This window comes from Lepidochelys kempii, chromosome 13 (assembly GCF_965140265.1).
Source record: "Lepidochelys kempii isolate rLepKem1 chromosome 13, rLepKem1.hap2, whole genome shotgun sequence".
NCBI classification, from domain to species: Eukaryota; Metazoa; Chordata; order Testudines; family Cheloniidae; genus Lepidochelys; species Lepidochelys kempii.
In genome coordinates, this window is record NC_133268.1 from 35335212 (window position 1) to 35361307 (window position 26096).

Here is a 26096-nt window from a genome sequence, read left to right on the forward strand (position 1 = left end):
CATCTAGTCCAACCCCCTGCTCAAAGCAGGACCAATTCCCAGTTAAATCATCCCAGCCAGGGCTTTGTCAAGCCTGACCTTAAAAACCTCTAAGGAAGGAGATTCTACCACCTCCCTAGGCTCGTCTTTCCAGGTGCGAACAAGCACAGAGTCACCAGGCTGTAAGGAGTGGACGGGAGAGTCCAAGGGGAGAGGCTGGGAATCCTTGGTATACCTGTGAAGAGACAAGAGAACAGCAGACAGGGAACACATATACTGAGACAAAAAAACATTACCTAGCTCCCATTCCCCTGACAGAACCGGGGTGCCATTCATAGGCCATGCCCTTCCAAACATAATTTCAAGGGGACTGAGCCCTAATCTACCCTTTGGGAGAACGCGGATATGGAGTAGGACGAGGGGCAAAGCATCAGGCCATCGCAGTGAGGCTTCTTGGCACACTTTTGAGAGATGCCGTTTAAAGGTCTGATTGGTACGCTCCACTACACCACTGGTTTGCGGTCTCCAGGGCGTATGGAGTTTCCAGGGGATCTGTAAGGCATGTGAGATGCTTTGAATGATTTTTGATGTGAAGTGTGTCCCATTGTCAGATTCCATCCACCAGGGGAGTCCAAAGCGAGGAATGATCTCCTTAACAAACTTGAGGGCCACTGTTCTGGCAGTGCAGTTATGGCATGGGAAGGCTTCTGGCCATCCGCTGAACCGATCCACTATGACAAGGAGATATTTGAACCCTTGGGTCCGGGGAAACTCAGTAAAGTCTATTTGCCACATTTGTCCAGGGCCCGGAGTGGGTTCTAGGGCAGCTGGTGGCAAAGGATGTCCCAGTCGGGGGTTATTCTTTTGGCGGACTAAGCAGTCCGCTTGTACCTGGGCAGCCAGGGGTCGGAGTCCGGAAGTGATAGAGTATTTTCCCATTAGTTGGATAAGTGCTTCCCTGCCAGCATGAGTGGTTTGATGTAGTTTCTGCAGCACTGGCCAGATTAGGCCCTTTGGTAAGAGGACCTTCCCTTCTGGGGAATGGAGCCATCCCTCCTTTTCCCGGAGACCGAGTTTGTCAGTTAGCTGTCTCTCCTCCCCAGAGTACTGAGGGGTTGGAAGTTCCCCTACTGATGGGATAAGGGCATGCATATGGGCATTCTAAGCCTGAGGGGATGGCAGGGTGGCAGCATGCTTAGCCTCTCTATCTGCCCGGGCGTTACCTCTGGCCACATCTTGATCTTCCCTTTGATGGGCTTTGCAGTGTACCACTGCCACTTCCGAGGGAAGTTGTACGGCTTCTAGGAGCCAGAGGATTTGGGGCCCGTACTTGACTGGGGAGCCCTGGGCTGTCAGCATTCCCCTTTGCTTCCATAGGCCAGCATGAGCATGCAGCACATCAAAAGCATACTTTGAATCAGTAAAAATGTTGACCCGCTTTCCTTTTGACAGTTCAAGTGCACGGGTCAGGGCTATCAGTTCGGCAAGCTGGGCAGAGGTCCCAGCAGGCAAACCTTCAGCTTCCACAGTGTCATGGAGCGTCACAACAGCATAACCCGCCCTCCTTTGCCCATCTATTACAGTACTGCTACCATCAGTGTACGACTCAATCTGCATTTGGGAGGGGTACATCCTTTAAATCTGGACGGCTGGAGTACTGGACATCTATGATCTCTAAACAGTCATGTTTCTGTTCCTCTGTTTCTGGCAAGAGAGTGGCTGGGTTAAGGGAGGGGCAAGGCTGTAAGGTGACTTCAGAGTTCTCTAACAGCTTAGCCTGGTACCGAGCAATCCGAGCCTGGGTGAGCCAAAGCCCTCCCTTTGCATCCAATAAGGCTCGGACCATATGGGGAGTATAGATTTGCATAACCCCTTCCAATGTTAGCTTCTTGGCTTCCTCAAGCAATAGGGCAGTAGCTGCGACCGCCCATAAACATGCCGGCCAACCCTGTGCAACCTGATCCAGTTGCTTAGAAAAATAAGCCACGGGACGTCTCCATGCTCCTAACAGCTGTGTGAGCACTCCTAGGGCCACCCCCCTTCGTTCATGTACATACAACTGAAACGGCTTAGAGAGATCCGGCAAGCCCAGAGCCGGGGCTTCCATCAATTTTCTTTTCAGGATTTTAAATGCCCTGTCAGCCTCTGGGGTCCAATAGAAGGGGTCATGATCTGCTCCTTTTACACAGTCGAACAGGGGTTTAGCCCACAGTCCAAACTCTAGGATCCATATCCTGCAAAAGCCTGCCATACCCAGAAATGCCCTGAGCCGCTTACAATTACTTGGAGAGGAACTTGACAGATAGCTTCCTTTCTTTTTTTTTTTTTTTCGCTCGAACGCTGACGCTCCCCTTGCCTTAGCTGTAACCTGATCCCTCTCCACCTCAGACAACAGGGTTCTCAGGAGGATATTACAGTCGTCTCAATCGGCTTGTGACTACTGAGGCACCCCTCAAAGACTGAAATAAACCTGCTTGCGTTTGTTGAGAATTCCCCAGCCTATGTTTTAAAAGCTGCTAAGTCTATTGGATTGAATGGCACGTGGGTGTAAACTTGCATAGTGGTAGCCTGACGTCCGTCTGCCCCTGGGCAAGCCACAACAGTCTCGGTAAGCAAAGGATAGAGTCCCACCGAGGGGGCAATCTCTGTAACCCGAGGCATCCTACCCTTATACGGTGGGGGTGTGGGGGCCGAAGGGGACACCGGCTCTGCCATTACAGTGGGGGTGGCGGTCTGGGGACTGACATTAGCTGCTACCGAACCAGTCGGAGTCAGATTACAGTGCTGTAAAATATCTGGTCGAGTACATAAAGTCAGAAACAAATGCGCATACATATGTTCATTACATTTCCTTGTTCTCTGACAGAACAGGAGTAACTGAAGGATCGTGTTGTAATTAATTGACCCTCCTGGTGGCCACCACTCCTGGTCCTCTAGTTGATATTGAGGCCAGTCAACTGTACAGAATCGTTTTAATTTGCTCTTAGTCATTGGATCCGCACCAAATACCTTCCAGTTTGCTAGAATGCACTCTAGGGGCGTACACCGTGCCCTAACCCCTGAGCTCTGTCCCTGTCCCATACCTACAGGGTAATTCTGGGCGTCCCCAGGTTCCAACAGAGCATATAATCCGGATTTTAAAAGGTTCCTACCTTATCCAAGGGACCGGTTCTTCACCGCCGTCCACAACAGCTTCTCCACTATATGAGTGCGTTGCACCGTTGTGCCCTCTGGGGTCGATCAAATCGCGTCTCCTCCGAGGCCCCCGATGAACTCACCGGTGCGCACTGGGCGTCGGTTCTCGCCGCAATCCTCGACCTCCAGGAGGGGTCCGGGCAAGGCTAAATTGCAGCCTCGTCGCCCACCCAGGGACGCCAAAAGCTGTTGCCGGCACCCAGTGCCGAGAGGCTGAACAACAGCTTGAGTTGGTTCGTTACCCGGTGTGCTACACCCAATAATCACAACGGGGTGGAGAAGCAGAAAAGTTTATTTGCAGCTGCAAAAAGGTAGAGGGAGAATAAAATCTCAAATCCTGCACACAGAACAGGAAGTTACACAGGCTTTTATACATCCTTTTTCCCAGCATACTTATCCAATAGCAAGCTGCCCCAAGTATCCATATAGCCAGCCAATCCAGTTCCCAGCTAGTTCCCTGATTCTCTGTATCATTTGTTAAACTATACATAAAGCTGCTTTATTCAGCATTGTTCTTCCATATCTCCCCTGTTTGGCCTTGCTTAGTTTCAGGCAGTCTGACTCTGCAACATATTGTTGCAGATTCTCAGCATAACTGCTGTGTGTGCCTCCAGGCGGGGGGGCCAAGGACACTTGGGCCTAGTACGCAGAGCTGCTGCGAGTGCCTCCAGGCAGGAGGGGGGGGGCCAAGGACACCTGGGCCTAGTGCGAGGGGGCTTCATCGACACTCATGGTCTTCCATCCCCTCGAGTTACCTAGTGGCCATGCCCCAGTGTCCCCAACAACGTCAACAGGGCACCCGCCCACCCACTCGTGATCCACATGAAAATGGCACCCATGGGTTCCCAGTGTAAATGGCCCCCCACACCTACTCCCCATTCCACATCAACATGGCACCACATGCCAGCTCCTGACCCACATCAAAATGGGATCCCAGTGAAAACAGCACACATACGTCCGCTCCCTAACCCACATCAAAATGGCATAGAGCCGAAATGCATATCAAAATAGCACTCACACAGAGCGCCCCCCCGAACCCACATCAAAACTGCATCCATGGTCCCCCATAAAAACCTTATCAAAATGGCACCCAGCCACACACTGCCCTCTCAACCATCAAAACAGCACCTATAGGATCCCACTAAGAGCCATGTCAAAATGGTGCTCTTCTGCATGATATGGGCAATACATGAGCAACCATTTCTTTATTGACAGGTTTCAGAGTAGCAGCCGTGTTAGTCTGCATTCGCAAAAAGAAAAGGAGGACTTGTGGCACCTTAGAGACTAACCAATTTATTTGAGCATAAGCTTTCGTGAGCTACAGCTCACTTCATCGGATGTATTCAGTGGAAAATACAGTGGGGAGATTTATATACATAGAGAACATGAAACAATGGGACCCTGCCTCCAACTTTTGGATGGAGCTGCTGCTGCTGGAAGGGGCCAGGTTTGAACATGTGACAGCGGGTGATTTCAGATTCAATTTCCCAGGATGCTACAAGACATCCCCATTTGTCCTGGTCTCACCTCCCCCATTCCCCGCCCCAAAAATGACCAGGTCATAAAATAACTCCACGTGAATTCAATCAGCCACACAACCTGATAACTGCAAACCTTACCATCTGGTTTGGAGGGTTCGATGCTGTTATATTGGACTATTTTGTTAATTTGGATTTAACTTCGTGGTTTGCACATTTCATTGCTTCTGTAGGCTGAGCTTATTGTACACATCAGGGACTCTGCATTTCTCCATGAGCATCCTGTATGCCACCCTCCCATCTCCCTCTAATTCAGGGGCTCCCTGCACCTCCCACGATGCCAGCAGCTGCCCCCTAGATTCTGTGCACTCCCAGTTCTTCTCCCCTCCTCCCCATACTGTGGGCTGTGTGCTATTCAGGGTGCCAAATGTTAAATTCTGTTGGTAGGACACACAAATTAGATAGGGACATTGTTATGGGGTGTCATAACCATAAGGATAGCATAAAATTCCTCCTTACCTGTAAGGGGTTAAGAAGCTCAAATAACCTGGTTGGCACCTGACCAAAGGAACCAATGGGGACAAACAGATACTTTCAAATCTGGGGGCGGGAGGAGAGGCTTTGTTTTGGGTTCTTTGTTTCTGTGTTCGTTTGCTCTTGGGACTAAGAGGGACGGGGCATCAATCCATGTCCTCCAAACCATTCTTAACCAGTCTCTCATATTACAGAAATTGGAAGTACAGCCAGGCAAGGTGAATTAGTTTATCTTTGTTTTCTCAACTTGTGAATTTTCCCTTTCCTCGAGGGAGGTTTATCCCTGTTTTGTTGTAACTTTGAAACTAAGGCTAGAGGGGGTTCCTCTGTGTTTTCTGCATCTTTTGTTACCCTGTACAGTTATCTTCTAACCTGATTTTACAGAGGGGATTTTTACCTTTTCTTTTTTTAAAAATAAAATTCTTCTTTTAAGAACTGATTGATTTTATTTCAGTGTCCAAAGATTCAGGAATTTGGGTCTGTGTTCACTTTGTAACCAATTGGTTAGGATATTATTCTCAAGCCTCCGCAGGAAAGGGGGTGTAAGCGCTTGGGGGGATATTTTGGGGGAAGAGGAACTCCAAGTGGTCCTTTCCCTGATAGTCTAAATCACTTGGTGGTGGCAGCATACTGTTCAAGGACGAGGTGGAATTTGTGCCTTGGGAAAGTTTTTAACCTAAACTGGTAAAAATAAGCTTAGGGGGTGTCATGCATGCGGATCCCCACATCTGTACTCCAGAGTTCAGAGTGGGGAAGGAACCCTGACATGGGGGAAGGGGTTAATGGCTGCCATCAACCAATTGCAGAGTTGCCTGATCTGCAGTTGTGCTACACAGCTGGCAAGGGCTCCATGTGTCCATCCATCTCTCTCTCCTCTGCATTTTCTCTGTTTTCCAATTTTCTCCCAAATAAACAGGTTCTTAGCCCTCAGAAACTCAAACATTCCCTGAAAAATTGGAAAGGCGTGCACAGTGTTCAAAAGTGATCACATTACACATGTACAGACAAATACACGGAAATGCTATCAAATTGAGCGAGACTGTCACACACAGTAAAAAGGCAATCTCGTTAGAAGAATAAAACTGCAACTTCTGCCATAATAAGGAGTTCAAAATTTTTTTGGAGAATTACAAAATTTTTAGATGCATCCTGGTTTAAATTTAAAGACATGATTTTGGGGAAATGCTTGTTTCTTGTGTTCAGCTGAATCCCCACAAGCTAGTTCAAACTCTTGAGGATCAAATGCCTCACGTTTTCTGGGATGGCCCTGGTTTTGAGGGTCCAGCATGGCATCTCTGCTCATGACATTGAGAATCTGTCCTGACTCCCATATAACCCAGGACCGTCTAAACTCAAAACCACACGTTGCTGAATTCAGTTCACACAGCCCTAGCGCTCAGCTCCATCTCTCTCACTGCCTCCCAGCTGTTCAGCACAAGAACTGTAATATGTAGAAGACCTGCAGTGGTGGCTGCCCACTCAGTGGGAAAGGATCTACATCTGTTTATTTGGGGTGGAGAGAAAAAAGAATGATAGAGGAAGCCAACATTGGGAGCACAAAATAAGGGTCTGAGCTAGTGTCTGACGAGTCTGCACCTATAGGGTGAGGGAGACATAGTTTAAATACGCTTAAGTTAAGGATTTTCAAATCTATGGCATTTGCCTGTTAAATTCCCATTAATTTTTTGAATGGGAACCGAGTATCCAAATCCTGAGCACATTTGAAAATCTCAGCGTAACCTAAACGGTATTGGTAGTAGAAAACAGACAGTGGACACGGGACAGTAAATTCACAGAAGAGTGGAAAGTAATTTTGGACCCAGCAGTAAATAGACCGATGTTGATAATCATCCGGATCCTCAATTTTGTACAAGCCCATGGATATTACAATGACTAGGAACTTTAAAAATATCTGGGCAGATATTGTATCTCAGACATGAGGTCAAACCCTAACTCACTTTACAGAAAGGGCAACTGAAAAGCCTTCAGATAGCAATGGATTAGGGATGGGATTTTCAAAAGGTGCCTAAAACAGCATATCATCTAACTCCCTTAAGCCTCCTGTGAAAATCCCAACCACAGCCACGACTGACCTGGGCTGAATTCAGACCAGTGGATTAGAGTTGAGAAAGCTCCATTTCCCCCTCAGTTCTACCACTGTCCGTTTGTACAAAAAATACCCAACTCTTACACATCCATTCTAGTTTAATTATCCTGGTTTTAGTACAGCCTTTCCTGGACATAACTTCAAAAAGTCCTTGTAATACAGATCAGAGACAGGGCAAATCTTTTAATCTTCAGGCCCCAAATTCTCTCTTACAGTTGATGCTGGTGGAGAGAAAGATACATTTTCCTTGAAGGTTCATCTCAAATCATCCCTGTAAAGATAAGGAATCTCAGTATTAAAGATGCAGAATGCAGCACACAATTGCCTCTTAGAAAACTAGATAGCTTAACTGTACTAACTCCTCCCAGCTGAGGCCAGCATAGCTCCTATTGCTTCAGCTCAGGCAATCTTTCAGCTCACATAGTAATTTTACAGTCTGGTTACTGTAGCCAACTGCCTAAAGTTGACAGAGAAATAGGTACAGAGCAGGTGGTTTTTCAACCCCATTTCTTTCCCTAAAAGTCCAGTCCCCTTCTGCCTCTTTGAGTGTCTGACCCCGCAAAATTCAGAAGGTGCCAACGGACGGCCAAACCCATCCAAGAGCACTCTGAGTGAAGAAAGGCCAAGTTTAATCTGCGATGACACAAAATCCCACTGCCCATGGCTCATGGCAGCAAGAGGAACAGTCATCGTGGCCACTCTCCCTTAAATGAGCAGCTCTGAAAGCAACAGGATTCTCTAGAGAGATACACCATGAATTTCTCTAAAGAGCAAACCTTTACTAAGCAGTTTCCTTACTAAAATCCTGCAAAAAGGAGTTCCTGTTCATGTGTGCAGAAAGATACAGCTTTCTGAAAGCATCTGCAGCTTCAGGTACTGAAAGACGGCCTGGCAATGTTTGGAAGATCAGTTCAGAGACTGGTTTCAGAGTAGCAGCCATGTTAGTCTGTATCCGCAAAAAGAAAAGGAGTACTTGTGGTACCTTAGAGACTAACAAAATGTATTTATTTATATCTCTAAGGTGCCACAAGTACTCCTTTTCTTTTTAGTTCAGAGACTGTTTGTCACTGTATGCGGAACGCATGTTATACTCTATGCAAGACATTTGTTAACTGCTGTGTCTGCCACAGTACCTCTTTCTTGCCCCATACCTGCCCCCATGGTGACATTGGCGGGGGGTGCCAATATGGGGCCATGCTAACCAACTGGATGGATATGAACTTCCAACAGCACTTACATCTGTGATTCCTATAAGGGATCCAGAGCGAGGAGGGAGAAGAGAAACCAGCCAATTTTGTTTTCAGAGTTCCTGCCCCTACAGATACAAGGAGGAAATGTTTCCAGGTCAACGGAGAGAGAGAAGAAGGGGGAGGGGGAAGAGCTACCAACTGCTCTTTTCCTTGCATCTATGCCCCTCCTTCATTTGCACAAAAACCAGATCCATGTTTCTGAAGAGTTTGCATGGATCTGCTACTTATTCTTCTCACTGTCTGGGACTTCACCCACTGGAGACCATTAGAACATCAGCTTTCCCCCAAATCAGATGTCAGCTGCAGGTGTTTGTTTCATTAGTCTGCTCAGGGCATGTGTGCAATCAGGGTAGATCAGGTGAAACACGGACTGAACATGCGGTTCATCACAGCAGACCCCTCCTAGTCCTACAAGTGGCGATGTGGTTGCCCCTCCCACACGCAAACTACCACCCAGGACTCTGAAACCTCAAGTGGTTGAGAATTTTAGCTGCTTCCTCACCCAACTTCCTCGTGTTCCAGCATGGGCTCCCAGGCTTCCCAACTTCACCCTCAAGAAGACAACAGATAAAATCCCCGCATGCATAAACAGCAGAGCAGCCAGTAGAAGCAGGGAGGTGATTTTACCCATGTATATGGCACTGGTGAGTCCAATTCTGGAATACCGAATCCAGTTCTGTTGTCCAAATTTTAATAAGGATGCTGAAAAATTTGAGACTTTCTAGGAGGGATGCTTTACGCAAACACAATCAGTGGGATTGCTAGGTGAAATTCTCCAGCTGGTATTAAACTGGAGATCAGACTAGGCAATCTAGAGGTTCCATCTGGCCTATGAAGATCTGGCTTTTCAATAAGGCCATACGAGCAGCTTCTAAGGGCATAGCCATTCCAGCCAGGGAAATGGCGCAGTGAAGTTAACTCGAGACGCAGTGGGACAAGAAGGGCTCATGCAGGGAACTATTTTAAAGCAGCATACGTGGAGACGGGGGGCTAATGGTTGTTTTAGAAATGGGAAGGAGTCAGGGAGTCATAGTGGAATTACTAGGTGACTTTCTATGCCCCCTGCGATGCAGGAAGTCAGTCTAGATAGTCATAATGTTCCCTCCTGGCCTTAAATATTGACCCCCATCTACTAGATTTCATTGCAGGCACAAAATGGGAGAGGGAATTAATGCTTCTCTCCATCCTTGATGTAGTTGGGTCTGCTCAGGGCACGTGTCATCAGGTGAAAGATGGACTTAACATACTCATGGCAGACTCCACCCATGCCCTCAAACCCAGCTGTGACACCACCAATGGCAAAGCACAGAGCGGTCTCATGGGTCCGAGAAGAAATGCCTTGAGGGGAGAGCCGGCCCTCAACACCCACCCTCAAGATAGTTGTGTGGTTAAAGTTCTGGACTAGGACATCTGGGATCAGTTCTCAGCTCCGCCACAGACTCCCTGGGAACCTCAAACAAGTCCTTTTAAATCTCTGATTTTGGTGCCTAACTCCACTGGGCTCCTTTGAAAAATCTCAGCCAACAGCTCTCTGTACCTCAGTTCCCCATCTGTAATGCTGATACTTCCTGTCTTCCATCCTTTATAACCTAAGCAGACAAAGCCAACAAAAATCTTTGGGACAGGGATGGTCTGTAAGTGTCTCTACAACCCACAACACAGTAGGGCCTCTAGGGAACAGTGTAATATAATTAATAATAAAACAAGTCAAGCATCCTGCCTCCAGCAACACACCTCTGGCTACTCCTCACTAACCCTCACAGAGATCAGAGCAAACCCTGAAAGCACAGGAGCTGATTATCCTTATCTCAGCTCATGTAGGCTGTAAAAGCACTCAGTCTTTAAGTCCCTACTCAGAGGGAGACCCTTACCCAACCATCCTGGGTGCTCAGTTCCGGGGTGTTTCATTTCAGCCCATTTTCAAGATTCAGTAACTTCATTTGTCCACTTCAGCCCCAATCGTTACGTAGGGTTGGGGTGTCAGTCTCCAGCCTCTCCACCACCTGAAACAGGCAAAGAAACATTCATAAGACCATGATCCACAAAGCCTCTTCCTCTGCCCTGCTGCTGCAGCTATACCAAAGATCAGAGTTGCTTCTGGACCCATCTAAGCTGAATTCCCCAGCACACCACAGGCCAGTTCTACCTGGGCACATCTAGGCAGGAAGAGCTAGCACTATACATGGAGAGGAAGACAGCAGGACTAAAACGAAGTCACTTCTAGGGTGAAGAGAGACAGTCAGAGCAAAGTGCAACAGGAGAAGGGAGGGGAATATTTTAGCACAATGGTTCTCAACTGGAGGCCCATGGCTGGTCCATGAAGCAGGGCTGGCACTAGGCTGGCTGGGGCCCAGGACAGAAAACTCGGAGCCTCAAGCCCCACAGAGCTAACGCCCTGCTGGGCTGAAGCCACTCCCGCTCCACTGAAGCCCAGCCCCCCCAACCCCTGCTGGGCCCTGGAGTTTTTATAACATGTTGTGGGGACCTCAAAAAAAAAAAAAAGGTTGAGAATCCTTTTTTAGCAGGCAACTGGCCAACCTCCCTATGCACCTATGCTAACAAAAGATCCCATGGCCCTTTTAATGTCCACAGTGAGCAGACAGGATCTCAAATTTTGTTAAGGCCTCAAGCAAGAGACCTGAACAGCTTCAGACCAATAGCGTTAATTTATCTGCAGTGGAAGGGGAAAGAGACGAACCAATCCTGGACACTGAGGATTTAAAACCTGATGTTTACATCACTAAGGCAACACCAGTGTGAAGGCCTGGAGACTCGCACAGGCGAGTAGGTTAGCAAGGCCCAAAAGCCACAAGTCATTCCTACTACACTCCATGATCGTAGCTGAACGCTGGATCGGTCAACACAACTCGTAACAGACACTTGGATAAAGTCAGAGCTGAAAAACATCTGCTACAATCCAAAGGCCAGAACTGAAGATTTGACACGGCTCAGCCTGCACTAACTGGGGGAAGGGAGACAGTCTGGCAGGCTGTGATGAAGTGGAGATTTCCCCTTGTTATGTTGTATGTGAGTCTTACTGTTTTGCATGAATGCTGGGCGCAGCTCACTTTCCCTGTGTATGGCACCCATGTCTAGGTGGTGGGTATCAGCATGTGAGACTTTTGTGGGGGTTGCTCCAGCTGCCTGCACGGATGCTATGGCCACCCCTTCGTAGCCTGAGACCCTGGAGGGGGATGCGACCAGGTGACTCTTGGACTGGGAAGGAGACAAAGGCTGGAGGAGGAGCAATGGGCAGTGCAGGGGCCAGGCAGCTGGAAGCTAGTTGCTCTCTGCTGGCTTGGGGCACAGGAGATGGACTTGGCTGAAAGTCACTGATTTGTGTGCTAACAAGTTCTGTTCTACGCTGTGTTCCTGTCGACGAATAAACCTTCTGTGTTACCGGCTGGCTGAGAGCCATGTCTGACTGCGGAGTTGGGGTGCAGGGCCCTCTGGTTTTCCCAGGAGCCCCGCCTGAGCGGACTCGCTGCGGGAAGCACATGCTGTGGAAGGGGATGCTGAATGCTCCTAGGTCAGACCCAGGAAGGTTGAAGCTGTGGAAGCTTCTTGCCCTGGAGACAGTATGCTCAGAGAGAGGAGGCTCCGCCAGAGTCCTGACTGGCTTTGTAGGGAGCAGTTCCAGAGCATCGCCCGGGGACTCTGTGACACAGGCCTAATCCTGCCCTGATCTACCTAACAGGAATACTCTGGAATCCTCTCTCCAGGTTGGAAATTATAGTCTTGGTACAGCCCTTAAAAAGAGGTAGGCAAATAAAACCCAGGACTCCCAGTCCCCCTTCTCTACAGCTAGACTGGACTCCCTTGCTCTCACCCAGGGGTGGCCAATCTGTGGCTCCGGAGCCAGATGCAGCTCTTCAGAAGTTAATATGTGGCTCCTTGTATAGGCACAGACTCTAGCTACAGGCGCCAACTTTCCAGCATGTTTGGGGGTGCTCACTGCTCAACCCCTGGCTCTGCCACAGGCCCTGTCCCGACTCCACCCCTTCCCGAGCCTGCCGTGCCCTCGCTCCTCCCCCCCCCCCCCCAGCTTCCTGCATGCCATGAAACAGCTGATTTGGCTGGGGGGGAAGGGGGGGGAAGAGGAAGAGGAGAGGCAGGCGCTGCAGGGCTGCCAGTGGTTGGGAGGCCCGGGCGGGGGGTGGGGGGGGAGCTGATGCGGGACTGCTGACCTATTACTGTGGCTCTTTGGCAATGTACACTGGTAAATTCTGGCTCCTTCTCAGGCTCAGGTTGGCCACCCCTGCTCTAACCACTAGTTCACACTCCCCCAGAGTTGGGAATAGACCTCTGGGGTCCTGACTCCCAGCCCCCCTGTCCTAACCCACTATAGTTGCCCCTAGATTTCGACAGTTTTGCTGTTATGTTGAGTTTAGTTCCCTGGGAGAGGGATTTCCCTTCATCTGTAAAAAGCCTATCTCATACCAGCTCATTGCTCCCCGTATCTGGAACATGGCACTGGTCCAAAGCAATTGTTTCCTCCCAGCTCATCAGTTCCATTTTTAGCCTAAAATGAAGGGATACAAACAGTGGTTTAGGATACACAGACCAAAACCTGGCAACTCCACCACAGCTATGTCAGAAAAGAGGTTACATTAGAGACAAGAGTGTAAAAGCTTCTACAACAGGATGTTCCCACCTTTAGGGGTAAGAAGCAGCAAGTCCGAATAATGCAGAAGCTACACTCTCTAAAATTAATACAGTAATGAGGGTGTTAGGAAAATTTTAACATGAAGCAGTTATGTCAACCGAACCAAAGTTAGGCCAATGCAGGAATGCTAGGGAAGTTCCTGAATGAGATAGGCAGGATGAAAGAATGCTTGTTAAGTTGCACGGAGTGAATTAAGGAGGAGACCTGCATTCCTGCATTATGGCGCCAGACGTTCTGAGAATGAGAAGGAGACACACTGTCTCCACTCCCTGTTTCTATTTCATGTATGTTCTTAACTCCTTGTCCCCTGTTTGACAACTGGATTGGTAAGAAAGTTGGGGAGGCATAATGACTTGCAAAAAGCTATATACAATAGGGGATAGGTATGCATGCGTGTATGATAAAGAACTTTTAACTAACAAAGGGGAGCGGAGTTTGGGCTATTTCATGAATAATCTGTGCCACGACGGACCTGTCTATAAAAACCTATTAGTTTTGCCTAAGAGGTAGCTGGTTCTCTTTGGAGATGGGCTGCTCTCTATTGTTGTGTGCACTCTTCAATGAGGAGCTTATACTTGGACTTTGCTGGTGTTGCCTGTCTCTCTGCGGTCAGACAACGAACCGTGCCGTCTGGGGTTCAAGTCCCCGACAATTGTTTGTCCTTCTCTAGCTCCTTCCTTCCAAAAATGTTGAACAGTGAGGCTTTCAGAGGAGCCTAAGGAAGTTAGGTACCTTACCCCCCCTTAGGCTCCAACAAATCCAATGCCAAGTGCTTTACAAATATTAATTCTCATCTGCCCTGCGAAGTCAATATCATCCCCACTGTATAGATGGGGAAACTGAGGCACAGAGAGGCAAATGACTTGCCCCAGATCACCAGCAAGTGGCAGAGCCATGAATATAACCAGATTAAGGTCAGTCTTACATGGCGCCACCTCACAATCTCTTCCTGGTGATGTAGGGCACTGCTATTCTCCAAATTTTACAGCTAAAGAATTGAGGCATTGGGCCAGTTTTTAAAATGTCTGTGAGCACCTAAAGACACAGAATGAAATCAGTAGGTGTTAGGAACCTACATGTTTCTGAACATTCCACTACATATCTATCTGTATCTTTAGTGCCCAAGTACCTGTAAAAATCTGGCACAGAGAGACTAAGACTGGCACATGGTCACACAAGAAATTTGTGGTGGAGCCAGAAATTAAGCCCATGTCTCTCAAGTCCCAGGCTTGCACCCTAACTGCTGAGTCCTCCTTCCTCTCAGCCTCTTCCGCATTTACACTTCTAGTCTCAGCTCTTCCTGACTGACTTTATGGCTTTTAAAACCAGAGTGAACAAAGGGATAGAAAGCAGACTATAGGGAACAATCCTACATTGACCCCAAGAAAACAGGCCTGTTAGGCCACCCATCCTATGTAGCTCCAATCTTCTGTGTTAGAATAATCCTTAATTGAACCCATTGCTGCCCTGAATCAGCCTCCAGACTTTATCCCACTGCCTCATTTGCAGATCCAACCCCCCAGAGCAAGGCACAGAATCTTTCTGGGAAAGCCTGGCTGCTTGCAGCCTATGGTGTTTGCATTCTGTATCTGACATCCTTTGAGGCTTCATAGATCCTGGGCTCAAGGAGTATCTTTCTGACCTGTATAAAAGTGATTGGCTTCCTTTACCTTGGTAGATGCAAAGAGTCTTAAGATGCTACAGATCAGGTAAAGGTTGCTGACAGGGATGGCTCAAAGGCTATGAAGTACCCAACCACCTGTAGCTAATAAGGGGTCAAAACAGATGCAGAAACAACAATATTTAATAATTTGCTCTTTTTCTAGTAACTCCCATTCCAGATTGGAGTGTTTTTATAAGCATAATCATTAATGAATCAAGACTCACCATGCTTCCTTATGAAGTACTAGTCACATTGTACAGTTGGGGAAACTGAGGTACAGAGAGGCACAGGCAAAGTGGCTTACTCAAGGTCACCCCTGGGTCATCTTCAGAGCCAGTAATAGGAGTCCTGACTCCCAGCTCACCTACCATAAGGCCCCTCTACCCTCCCAGTGCTGGGGTAGAACCCAGGAGTCTTGAGCCCATCCATCATGAAACCCATTTTTAAAATGGGGTCTGGAGAGCACCCCGGCTTCAGCAAAGGCACTATACAAGCAGACAGGCGTTTTACCACGGGAGCCACATTGGGCTCAAGATAGCCTCTGAATTGCACGGTGTGTTTCAAAGCCAGCAGAGCCCACTCAACTTTCTTCTCTTGTAACTAAACTTCCATATACTTCCTTCAGTGGAGTTTCACCGGCAAATTATAAAGTGGGGAGAAAAGCCAGAGCAAAATTGAGGCCTGGAGCGACGTTCAGCTCCCACCCTTTCCCCAACACATCCGCCACACACGGAGTGGTCAGCTTCACCATTGCCGCCAGCAGCAGCATTTCTGAACCCCAAGTCAAACCCGCTCCCCGCTCATTCCGCACCCCGAAAGAGGCTGCTAGTCCTAGGACACACCGCGGAAGGCACCTCCCGAGCCCTGCCCCCGCCGCAGCAAGGACGTCCTTCGTTCAGCCTTCACCGGCTCCCCCACCGTGTGCTTTTCCTCTTAAAGGGACACACACTTGTACATAAAACTCCTGCTGTTTATTATGGTTTGGTTATAGCAGGAGGAGCGGGTCTCAGGACTTTGCTCTCCCTCCCGGAGCTGGGAGTAGAGTCTACTGGATTAAAGGGCAAAACTAAGCGTCAGAACTCCCGGGGTCGCTTCCGAGCTCTGCAGCACACTCCCTGCCTGCCCTGAAACAAGTCACCAAATCATGCCGGGGGGGAGAGAGAGAGATAACCAACTCTTTCCACCGCATGCGTGCCTTCGTGCAGGCCTGAAGAGGACACTGCAGACAGACACATAGTAATTTATTAAAACGCAGGGAACAAATCTGTTTCGGCCACATACTGTGAATTCAATGGTACAATCTCACCGTTTTAACAGACCACTAATCCTCTGCCTTTGGCCCCAGCTAAAAGAGTGGCCTATGGATTATGAATTCAACAGCCCCAAGGCCTAAGGAAAAGCCTTTCTGCACCACATATAGTTTAACATTTATTCCAAACCTAACACATGGGTGGATGGCAAAAATTAAATTCAGATTAGCAAAGGATTCAAAACGAACTAAAGATCTTGCAACTTACCAAGCATGCCGGTCTGGGAGCACAGGAACAGGAACCACCGTGGGTGAGTGATGATGAAAGAGACAGAAACAAAATGAGAGGATGTGGTAGGTGGGACAGGAAAGAAAGCAGCTTTTGCAATTGGCTGAGAGCATACGCCAGTCCGTCTCTCATTTCCCTGAATCAAGACCAGATGCAGGCTAAATGGTGGAGAGGGATAGTTCAGTGATTTGAGCATTGGCCTGCTAAACCCAGGGTTGTGAATTCAATCCTTGAGGGGGCCATTTAGGGATGTGGGGCAACTATGGGGGATTGGTCCTGCTTTGAGCAAGGGGTTGGACTAGATGACCTCCCTTCCAACCCTGATATTTTATGATATTCAAAACTGCCTAGCAGACATGTTTACCATTTCTAGAAGTCAGCCCACTTATTTAGGAGGCTAAATCAGGATTTCAGAATCTAAATTTAGGCTTCTGGTTTTGAAAATTTAGCCTTGGAATTTTGGGGTCATTTTGATCCCCAAATCCCTTACAAATAGTGTAATATCAATAAACCTATTTCACATTTATATAGCACTTTGGATTTTCCTCATTTTCCTCATTCTGAATTCCAGGACTCGAAAATACAGAAAGATACTGGGAGGAGAGAGCCAAGTTTCTAAAGGTTGTTTAGGAGCCTAAGATGCTGAAAAGCACCTAGTGCAGTGGTTCCCAAACGGGTTTGTGAACCCCTGGGGGTTCGCAAAATGATACAGGGAGTTCTCAGGAAAATATTCCCTAATGGCAGACAGAGCTGTCTCTAGGGAACCCCGGGCAGCACAGGACCAGCAGCCCTGAGCCCCTGGACTTCCCAGAACTAACCAGATCAAAGCAAACATATCTATCACACTGAGGAGATTTAAACTTCAAGACTCCTTATAAGAAATGGAAAGGGCGGTGGATATTTTCTGCTATGTTTAAAATTAAATAGACAGCTAGTATTGTTTTTAAAATGATTATGAAGAACAAGTTTAAGCTTTGTTGTAACATGCGTTGTTTTTCTGGATTGCTCGAGACTTGAATGCTTGTGTAGGAGGAACTCTCTGAGTTGCCTTCTTAAATACCTTCATGCTATTTCACATCTGATACTCCTTGATGAAACATAGGAGCCTTGTCTTATAACAGGCTTATTCAAAGTGATACAAGCAACGAAAGTGAGATCTTGGAAGAGTGTTGCCATTTTCATAACATAATAAAAATACTGTAATGATAAATAATAATAAATAGTGTGTAATAAGCATGTCATAAAAACAATTTTTATATTTCCAAGATCACTGCTTTTATCATTTATATTCAGGTAAAGGAGAAAATCCCTGGAAATATTCATTTTTAGGAGGGGGTTTGTGAGACTTGACATTTTAGTGAAAGGGGTTCACAGGTTGTTAAAGTTTGGGAACCACTGACCTAGTGGGATTTCAAAAATACCTAGGCACCCTAACTTCCATAGGCACGTAATTCCCACACATGCCTTTGACAATCCTAATCTAGATCCAGATTCAGAGTCAACAAAGGCTGTGGGAGGCATCAGCAATGCAGAACTTGGATAACATTTATGGGTAACATAAATGTGGGAAATCTTGGCAAAATCTGCAAAGGAAAATAATAAAATCCATTGTGTACCATGCTTCCTACCAGACTGTGCTCTCACTTACACTGACATAACCCCATTAACTTCAGTGGAGTTGCTCCAGGTTTAAACTGGTGTATTTCACAGCAGAATTTTCCTTTCCGTGGGTAGCCCATAGGTAGGCATCATTGTCGCCATTTTACAGGTGGAGAAACAGGCTCAGAAAGAGGTGAAGGTGCAGATCCTCAAAGGTAATGAGGCATATAACTCCCACTGGGAATTAAGCACCTAAATATCTGTGAGATCTGGGCCCAAGTGACTTGTCTGAGTCCCTGGCCCAGCTGAGAATAGAACCCAGGTGTCCTGATTCCTGCTCCCTTGTAGTAACCACTCGCTCACTCACCTTCCAAAGCCCAGTATATAACCCAGGGGTCCTGACTCCAGGTCCTCCTGTTCCCCAATGGGGAAGAGCTGAGAAAGAAAACAAAGAAAATTAGCTGTTGCTACCAGCTAATCAAACAATATGCACAAACCTCTTAGGACACCAAATAGCCAATTCTGTTCTTTAAAAAGGTAAATTTTATTAAAAATAAAAAGAAAGAAAATACATCTGGAACTTAGGCTTTTTCTAGATTTTTAAAAGAGCTATTCCAAAAATTAACCACCCAAAATAGCTTTCTTGGGGGTTCAGTTTAAAGGTCACAAACAAACAAAAAGCATCTGGGGTTAGCACAGAGAAGTCCACAAGCCTTAAAAAAGTAAACAGAAATAAACCTAATCACGTCTTTCTAAACATTCCTAATTTACTTACATATTTGGGAGGTTTCAAATAAGTAATTTTAGGTATAATCTGATGATTTCTCACACGTGGTTTAAAGCTGATTATAGCGTAGTTATGCCCTTCCTTTGCTCTGTTCCCCGCTCTCCAGTGAACAGCCACAGACACAAATGTTACACAGATAAAATTACACAGGATCGTTTCAGGGGACAAGACAAGATGTCGTGTTTATTATAATAATACAATTTGATTTAAGACGAATAACTAATATCTAATACCTATGTATACACACACACACATCACACATCAAATGTTCTGCAGCTGCTAGATAGTTACCAGTCCTGAATGTAGCTTGAGTGTGTGGCTTGGTTTCGCAACTTGGGATCGTAGCTCGTGGTGGCTAACTGGCCAGGAAAGCCAGGCACAAGGAAGGGCTGGGTCTCTGTCGGGCGCACACCGATGCTCCTTGATGCTGGAGGCAGAATGTTACCCAAAGTCTTCACTCTCACCCATCTTTTTTATAGATTTTTAGTTTGAATCCAAAGTCTATAGGTTTTGCTGTGTCACGCTGCCTCTGGGTTCGGTGTGATTGATCACCCGTCAATTGCAGACATGACTTTCAGCCTGAAACCTGACTTTGATCTTCCTTCCATTGTACTTGTGTTGTTCTTTTCTTTTTAGGGTGGACCCTTCTCACTTGGTTAGGGCTGTTGTCTGCATCTTCAGCCGTTGGTGTTTGAACTTTATTTCATCAGGACAGGCTGGGGCTGGAGGTTGATTCCATCATCCCTACATACCTCATTCACACGTTTAAACTAAAATAATAAGATTACAGCAGGGTTTTGCAAAAATGAAGGTTGCAACAAGCTTTTACAAAATGGAGTGAGCATTTCAAAATGGAGTTTGGGACAAGTTAAAATGGAGTTTGGGTTACAATATGGACAAGTGTAAGGAATGGCAAATAGAGAACAGAAGTTACAATGTTGAAATAGTGCAAGTTTCAGTGATTTAAGCAGCAATTGGATTGAAAGTGAAACTCAATTAGCCAGTTATTGGGGTACCTGGTTTTATGTGTAAGCAGTGTCAGGATGAGCTCCACCCTGACATCTGGTGGTGAGGTGTGGCAAGTTGTGGAAAAGAACTTCAGGGGCCGATCTCATTTGCATAGGTACACCCACCACGCCTAGAATGAGACCATAGCTGCCCAAATGGTCACTTTGGCTGCCGTGGGATCCCCAGTGTCCCTGTTATTGGGGCAGGAAGAATAAATTGTTATTACCCTGATTATGGGAACTGTGCTTGAAACTGTACGTGGCCTTTTGTTATGATGGAGGGATTCACCATCAACTAAGTAGCACTCGCTAGGCAAGGGCCATGGGTTCCAAAACTGTGTGAATGGAGAGAGGCTGGGGACAAGTATTAATACTTGGTGGCATGGGCCCCTTGGTGAGGGCCTTACATGCTGATGGCACTTCCTCCTCTCTCCACTGTGGAATATCAGAGCTAATTTTGATTTCATTAGAAGTCTAGTTATAGGCTGCTGAGCTCACTTTGGGCTGACAGTGCACCAGCACTGGGGCTCCCCTACTATAAGCTGAATTCACCTAAGAGCTGAAATCACTGAGTGTTGTGTTAAGTAGTGGGGGAGCCTGAAGATATATTGTGGAGCAGTTTGCAGGACGGCTGGTGAAGCAGTTCGACGCGGAGCAGTGTGTGGATGGCAGGAGCTGCTTGTGGGCCGTGGAGCTGAGTGAAGGAGTTCGTGGGGCGGCTGGCGGAGCGCAGCTGAGCGAAGGAGTTCGTGGGGCAGCTGGCGGAGCAGAGCGCAGCTGAGCGAAGGAGTTCGTGGGGCAGCTGGCGGAGCGGAGCGCAGCTGAGCGAAGGAGTTCGTGGGGCAGCTGGCGGAGCGGAGTGCAGCTGAGCGAAGGAGTTTTGTGGGGCGGCTGGCGGAGCGGAGCGCCGCTATGGGGCGGTCAGCTTCAGATCACGTAAGGTGCCTCTTACCCCCGTCCCATTTCCACCCAGGTTGGGAGGTAAAGCTCCGCCGATAAACTTTCGAACTCTGGGCTGCCCTGACCAGGGACAGAGACTTTTGGGGCATTGGACTTTTGGGACTTTGGGTGATTTGGGGTTGCTGGACTCAAGAACCAAAGGGAAAAGGGCATGCCCCAATTTGCCTGGGGTGGGGTTGTTTTGCTCATGGGTTGTGTTATGAATCCTGTTGGTGGTGTTTCCCCAACATAATGCCACATTGTTTCTCTCTGTTATTAAAAGACTTTTTGCTACACTCAGACTCTGTGCTTGCGAGAGGGGAAGTATTGCCTCTTGGAGGCGCTCAGCGGGGGTGGTATATATTTGTCCCAGGTCACTGGGTGGGGGCTCGAGCCGGTTTGCATTGTGTTATTGGAATGGAACCCCTAGATATTGAACCCGGCCCTTGTTGCTACCAACTCTGACGGGCAGAAGGGTTACATATGAATGAATGTAGTTTCATTCATTTTACTTATGAAGTTATATTAATAAAGTGAACCATTAAAAACAATTTCATTGACCAGTTCTACACAAAGGGAAAGCTTCCTTCCCAATTTTAAAAAGTTCTAGCCTTCTCATTGGTTCTTTTGGTCACGTGCCCCTTTTCTTTACCTGGGGGACTTTTTTAACCCTTTACAGGTAAAACAAGCAGAGAACAGCTACCAAGAGGGATTATACAGCTAACTGGCTGGTTGAGAATCCATAAAAGGGAGCTACTCACCACCTCTTCATTTATCACAGGGGCTAACAGAGGAGTGGGTGAGAGTGAAAAGGCCTGGGTTTTCTGTCCTGCGCAGGAGGGAGTGGAGAGGTAAGGAAAAACAATTGTCATCCAGCCCCCTGCCCCAGATCAGCACCTCAGCACAGCCACCCTGGTCCCCCTCATCCATTCCCTGCCTCCAAATCAGGCCCTCAGCCCAGCTAGTTGATCTGTGGGGCATGGAAGGAGGTGGGAAGACCAGGCTGGATGGGCTGAGGGGCTGATCCGGGGGTAGGGAAGGGAGCAGGGAGACCAGGCTGTGTGGGCCGACGGGCTGATCAGGGGCAGGGAAGGCACGGCTGGCCTTACCATGAGATGAACTGAGGCGGCCGCCTTAGGTGCCAGACTGTGTGGGGTGCCACTAGGACCCAGAGTGTAGAAAATTGTGGCTGCTGCTGGTGCATATGTATTCTCTCTGCTCTAGATGCAGAGAGATGGTGGAGAGCTGTGCTGGAGGAAAGAGGGCACAAGAGACATAACAGGCAGACAGGAGAAAAGGTGAGAGGGAATAACAGAAAGCAGCAGGAGCTGCAGGGAGAGAGAGGAGGAGGAGCCATGAGAAGGCAGCAAATCACCAGAGAGCATTCCATAGTGGCAAGTATTCCATAGTTGAGATGAGACTAAGGTTAAAGGCCACCACAGATGATCAGCATCAAGAGAAGATTGCATCAGAGTCTCTTTACTGGTAAAATGTTCTGAAAAGGCTCATTGCCATTGTGAGAATGCTTGCTACCCAAAACCTAGCACTGTGTGGCACTTCAGATCAGCTGTATGTGCCAAACAGTGGAAATGTCCTTAAAATTGTGGAGCTGATGGCTGAGTTTGATGCTGTACACTAGGAGCATCTAAGAAGAGTCACCACCCAAGAAATGTACACACATCACTACCTTGGAAAAACAATTCAAAATGAGATCATACAGTTACTGGCAACAAAAGTCAAACAGAAGATTGTGGCAGATCTGAAGTCAGCAAGATATTACTCTGTTATTCTGGACTGCACACCTGACATCAGCCATACGGAACAAATGACTTTAATAGTGTGTTTTGTAACAACAACAGAACCTAGTGAAAATGCCCCTGCAATGGTGACTGTCAGAGAGCATTTTCTAGAATTTATTGACATTGATGATACTACAGGAGCTGGTATGACAAATGTGCTTCTTAAAAAGCTGTAAGATACGGGAATTGCGATAGCTGACACGAGAGGTCAGGGCTACGATAATGGTGCTCACATGAGAGGAAAGAACAGAGGAGTGCAGACACGGACCCAACAGTTAAACCCTCGCGCTTTTTTTGTACCATGCAGTTCTCATTCATTGAACTTGGTGGTCAGTGATGCAGCATCAGCTTCTAGTGAGGCTGCTGAATTTTCTAATGTAATTCAAAGCATCTATGTATTCTTCTCTACCTCAACTCATCAATGGCAAATTTTGAAGCAACAACTGGGAACATCCTCTCTGACACTGAAACCACTGAGTGCCACACAATGGGAAATTTGAGTGGAGCGATAAAGCCTATCAAACCCAAATTGGGAAGATAGATGATGCCATAGTTGCCATTATGGAGAACAATGCTATGACAGGAACTGTTCATGGGAGAACAGTGGCAGAGGGAAATGGAATCACCAGAAACATACATAACTTCAAATTTCTGTGTGGCTTAGTGTTGTGGCTTGACATACCGTTTGAAATAAATGTTGTAAGCAAGCGACTCCAAGGTGTTGACCTTGATATATCTGGAGCAATGGACCAACTGGACAATGCAAAGTCATACCTACAGTTTTACCGCTCAGATTAGGGATTTCAAAACATTCTGAAGAGTGCACAGAAGTTGGCAGAGGAACTTCACACTGAAGCTATTTTCCCACCCATTTAAGAATACAAGAGTCATTGAAGAAGAAGGCATTTTGATTACGAGGCATGGGATAATCCCATACGAGACCCCAAACAACAATTCAAAGTTGAATTTTTTAACCAGGTGCTAGATTGTGCAATACAGTCAGTTGAAGAACGTTTCATGCAGCTCAAGGAACACAGCAGTATACAGTCAGTTGAAGAACGTTTCATGCAGCTCAAGGAACACAGCAGTATATTTGGGATGTTGTATGATATTCCAAAACTCCTCACTATAGCTGAAGAAGACCTACACCAGCAATACAGGGCACTAGAGGCAGTGTTGACACATAATGACATGCGCAATATTGATGCGAGTGATTTCGGTGATGAACTGAAAGCCCTTTCAAGATACATTTCAGCAGGATCAACTCCAAAGGCTGTTCTGGAATGTACACAAATAAGATGACCACCCTCTTTCCAAATGCTTTTGTTGCTCTGCGCGTACTTCTAACTCTTCCTGTAACAGTTGCCAGTGGAGAACACAGCTTCTCCAAGCTGAAGTTGATAAAAACACATCTATGCTCCACAGTGACACAGGAGAGCTGGTTGGCCTTGCAACCATCTCAATAGAGCATGAGCTGGCCCAGCCGGTGGACCTTCAGGAAGCAGTTCAAATCTTTGCAACCAAGAAGGCACGGAAAGCATCACTTTGATTATTCAAACAGATAAAAATGCCAGTGTTTGCTATGAAGACAAGAAAAGTTACATTTGCTGTTCAGGCGTTTGAAAGTTGAGTGTTACTTAACATTTTTGAACAAGGCATTTTAAATTGTTAGTTCTCCTTTATTGGGGTAGGTAACAGAGCAACACCATGAGAGGAATAGAACAGGAAGAAGGCAGAATTGAGACCTTTGAAAGTTTTGGCCCAAGCAAGGGGGTATGGGGGCGTCATTTGAGCTCCAAAATGTTGTGGGCTGGCCCTGAGGGAAGGGAGTGGGGAGACCAGGCTACCTGGGCCGAGGGGCTGATCTGGGGGCATGGCAGGGAGCGGGGAGACTAGGCTGGCTGGGCCGAAGGTCTGATCCAGGGGCATGCCGCATTTATTGAGAATACAGCAGTTAGCATATGCATTCAATTACACAACACACACACATACACACACACACACACAAGTCCTGAAGATGGTCTTTATAGTTACCAGTCTGTTGTAGCTCAAGTCAATCCAATGGCCAGTTAGATTGAGCACGAGTGAGGAGCTGGGCTCTGTCAGTCACGACCCAATGCTCCGAGGCTTTGCAGGACTGAACCCAAAGTTTCATGGCAAAGCACTCTGTTCTTATAGTCCTTTTTCTCCATTGAAGTCTATAGATTTTGCTCTGTCAGTTTATGACAGGTTACTCGTTAATTGGTGTTAACATTTGATGTTAACATTCCAAAACACCTCCGAGAGGGTCATCCTGTCCTGGCTTGATTTAATCAATTGTCTTTAGGGGTGCCAGCCTCCACCTCAGGGTCGTCATGCCTTGCTAAATCTTATAACTAAAACAATCCACATTGGGGCTTCAGGCCCTCGACATTTCTCTAATCTATTTATCATAGACACAATACAATACACAATACAAAATCCTGTCTCTTACTAACCAAACTTTATAACAAAAACTAAAAGGGCCTACCAGGTCCTAATTGTAATACATATGGGAAACAGGATTCCATAGTCTTAAAGGGTCATTCCTTTCTGTTATTCAAAAAGGGTGGCTGGTAGTATAAAACAAAGTTTACATCAATTTACATCAATTCTTATAGTACAATTATAAAGTCCTGCTCCTACAAAGGGGCTGATCCGGGGGTAGGGCAGGGAGCGGGGAGAATAGTTAGGCTGGGCCAAAGGGCTTATCCGTGGCAGGGAAAGGAGCAGGAAGACCAGGCTGGCTGGGCCGAGGGGCTAATCTGGGGGCAGGGAAGGGAGCAGGAAGACCAGGCTGGCTGGCCTGAGGGGCTGATCGGGGGTCAGAGAAGGGAGCGGTGAAATTCAATAAAGACAAGTGCAAAGTACTTCACTTAGGAAGGAAAAATTAAATATACAGCTACAAACTGGGCTTCCTTGCCCCCGGATCAGCTCCCCGGCCAGCAGATCGAGGGAAGTGATTATTCCTCTCTATTCGGCACTGGAGAAGCCACACCTCGAGTATTGCGTCCAGTTTTGGTCCCCCCATTATAGAAGGGATGTGGACAAATTGGAGAGAGTCCAGCGGAGGGTAATGAAAATGATTAGGGGGCTGGGGCACATGATTTACGAGGAGAGGCTGAGGGACCTGGGGTTATTTAGTCTGCAGAAGAGAAGAGTGAGGGGGGATTTGATAACAGCCTTCAACTACCTGAAGGGGGGTTCCAAAGAAGATGGAGCTAGGCTGTTCTCAGTGGTGGCAGATGACAGATCAAGAAGCAATGGTCTCAAGTTGCAGTGGGGGAGGTCTAGGTTAGATATTAGGAAACACTATTTCACTGGGAGGGTGGTGAAGCACTGGAATATGTTACCTAAGGAGGTGGTGGAATCTCAATCCTTAGAGATTTTTAAGGCCCAGGCTGGGATAATTTAGTTGGTGTTGGTTCTGCTTTGAGCAGGGGGTTGGACTAGATGATCTTTTGAGGTCTCTTCCAACCCTAATATTCTATGGTTCTATGAAACTGGAGAATGACTGGCTAGGCAGCAGTACTGATC

General features: G+C 47.2%; 1 long non-coding RNA gene and 2 other non-coding genes across 9 annotated transcripts in view; all 3 read right to left on the reverse strand.

Moving 5' to 3' along the window:
• Positions 1-16633, reverse strand: part of LOC140896621 (uncharacterized) — a 58294-nt gene extending 41661 nt beyond the window's left edge. The window contains exons 1-6 of one of the 7 annotated variants that reach the window (XR_012154591.1): positions 16390-16633; positions 12984-13065; positions 10415-10546; positions 8531-8608; positions 3132-7564; positions 78-214 (exon numbers count right to left, since the gene is read on the reverse strand). This is a non-coding gene — a long non-coding RNA (uncharacterized lncRNA). The other 6 variants (XR_012154595.1, XR_012154590.1, XR_012154589.1 and 3 more) reach the window with 6 other exon arrangements.
• On the reverse strand, positions 7838-7985 carry LOC140897429 (small nucleolar RNA SNORA79). The gene has a single exon (XR_012154728.1). It is a non-coding gene; the product is annotated as a small nucleolar RNA SNORA79 (small nucleolar RNA).
• On the reverse strand, positions 8864-8941 carry LOC140897432 (small nucleolar RNA SNORD126). The gene has a single exon (XR_012154731.1). It is a non-coding gene; the product is annotated as a small nucleolar RNA SNORD126 (small nucleolar RNA).
• Positions 16634-26096: the final 9463 nt, after the last annotated feature.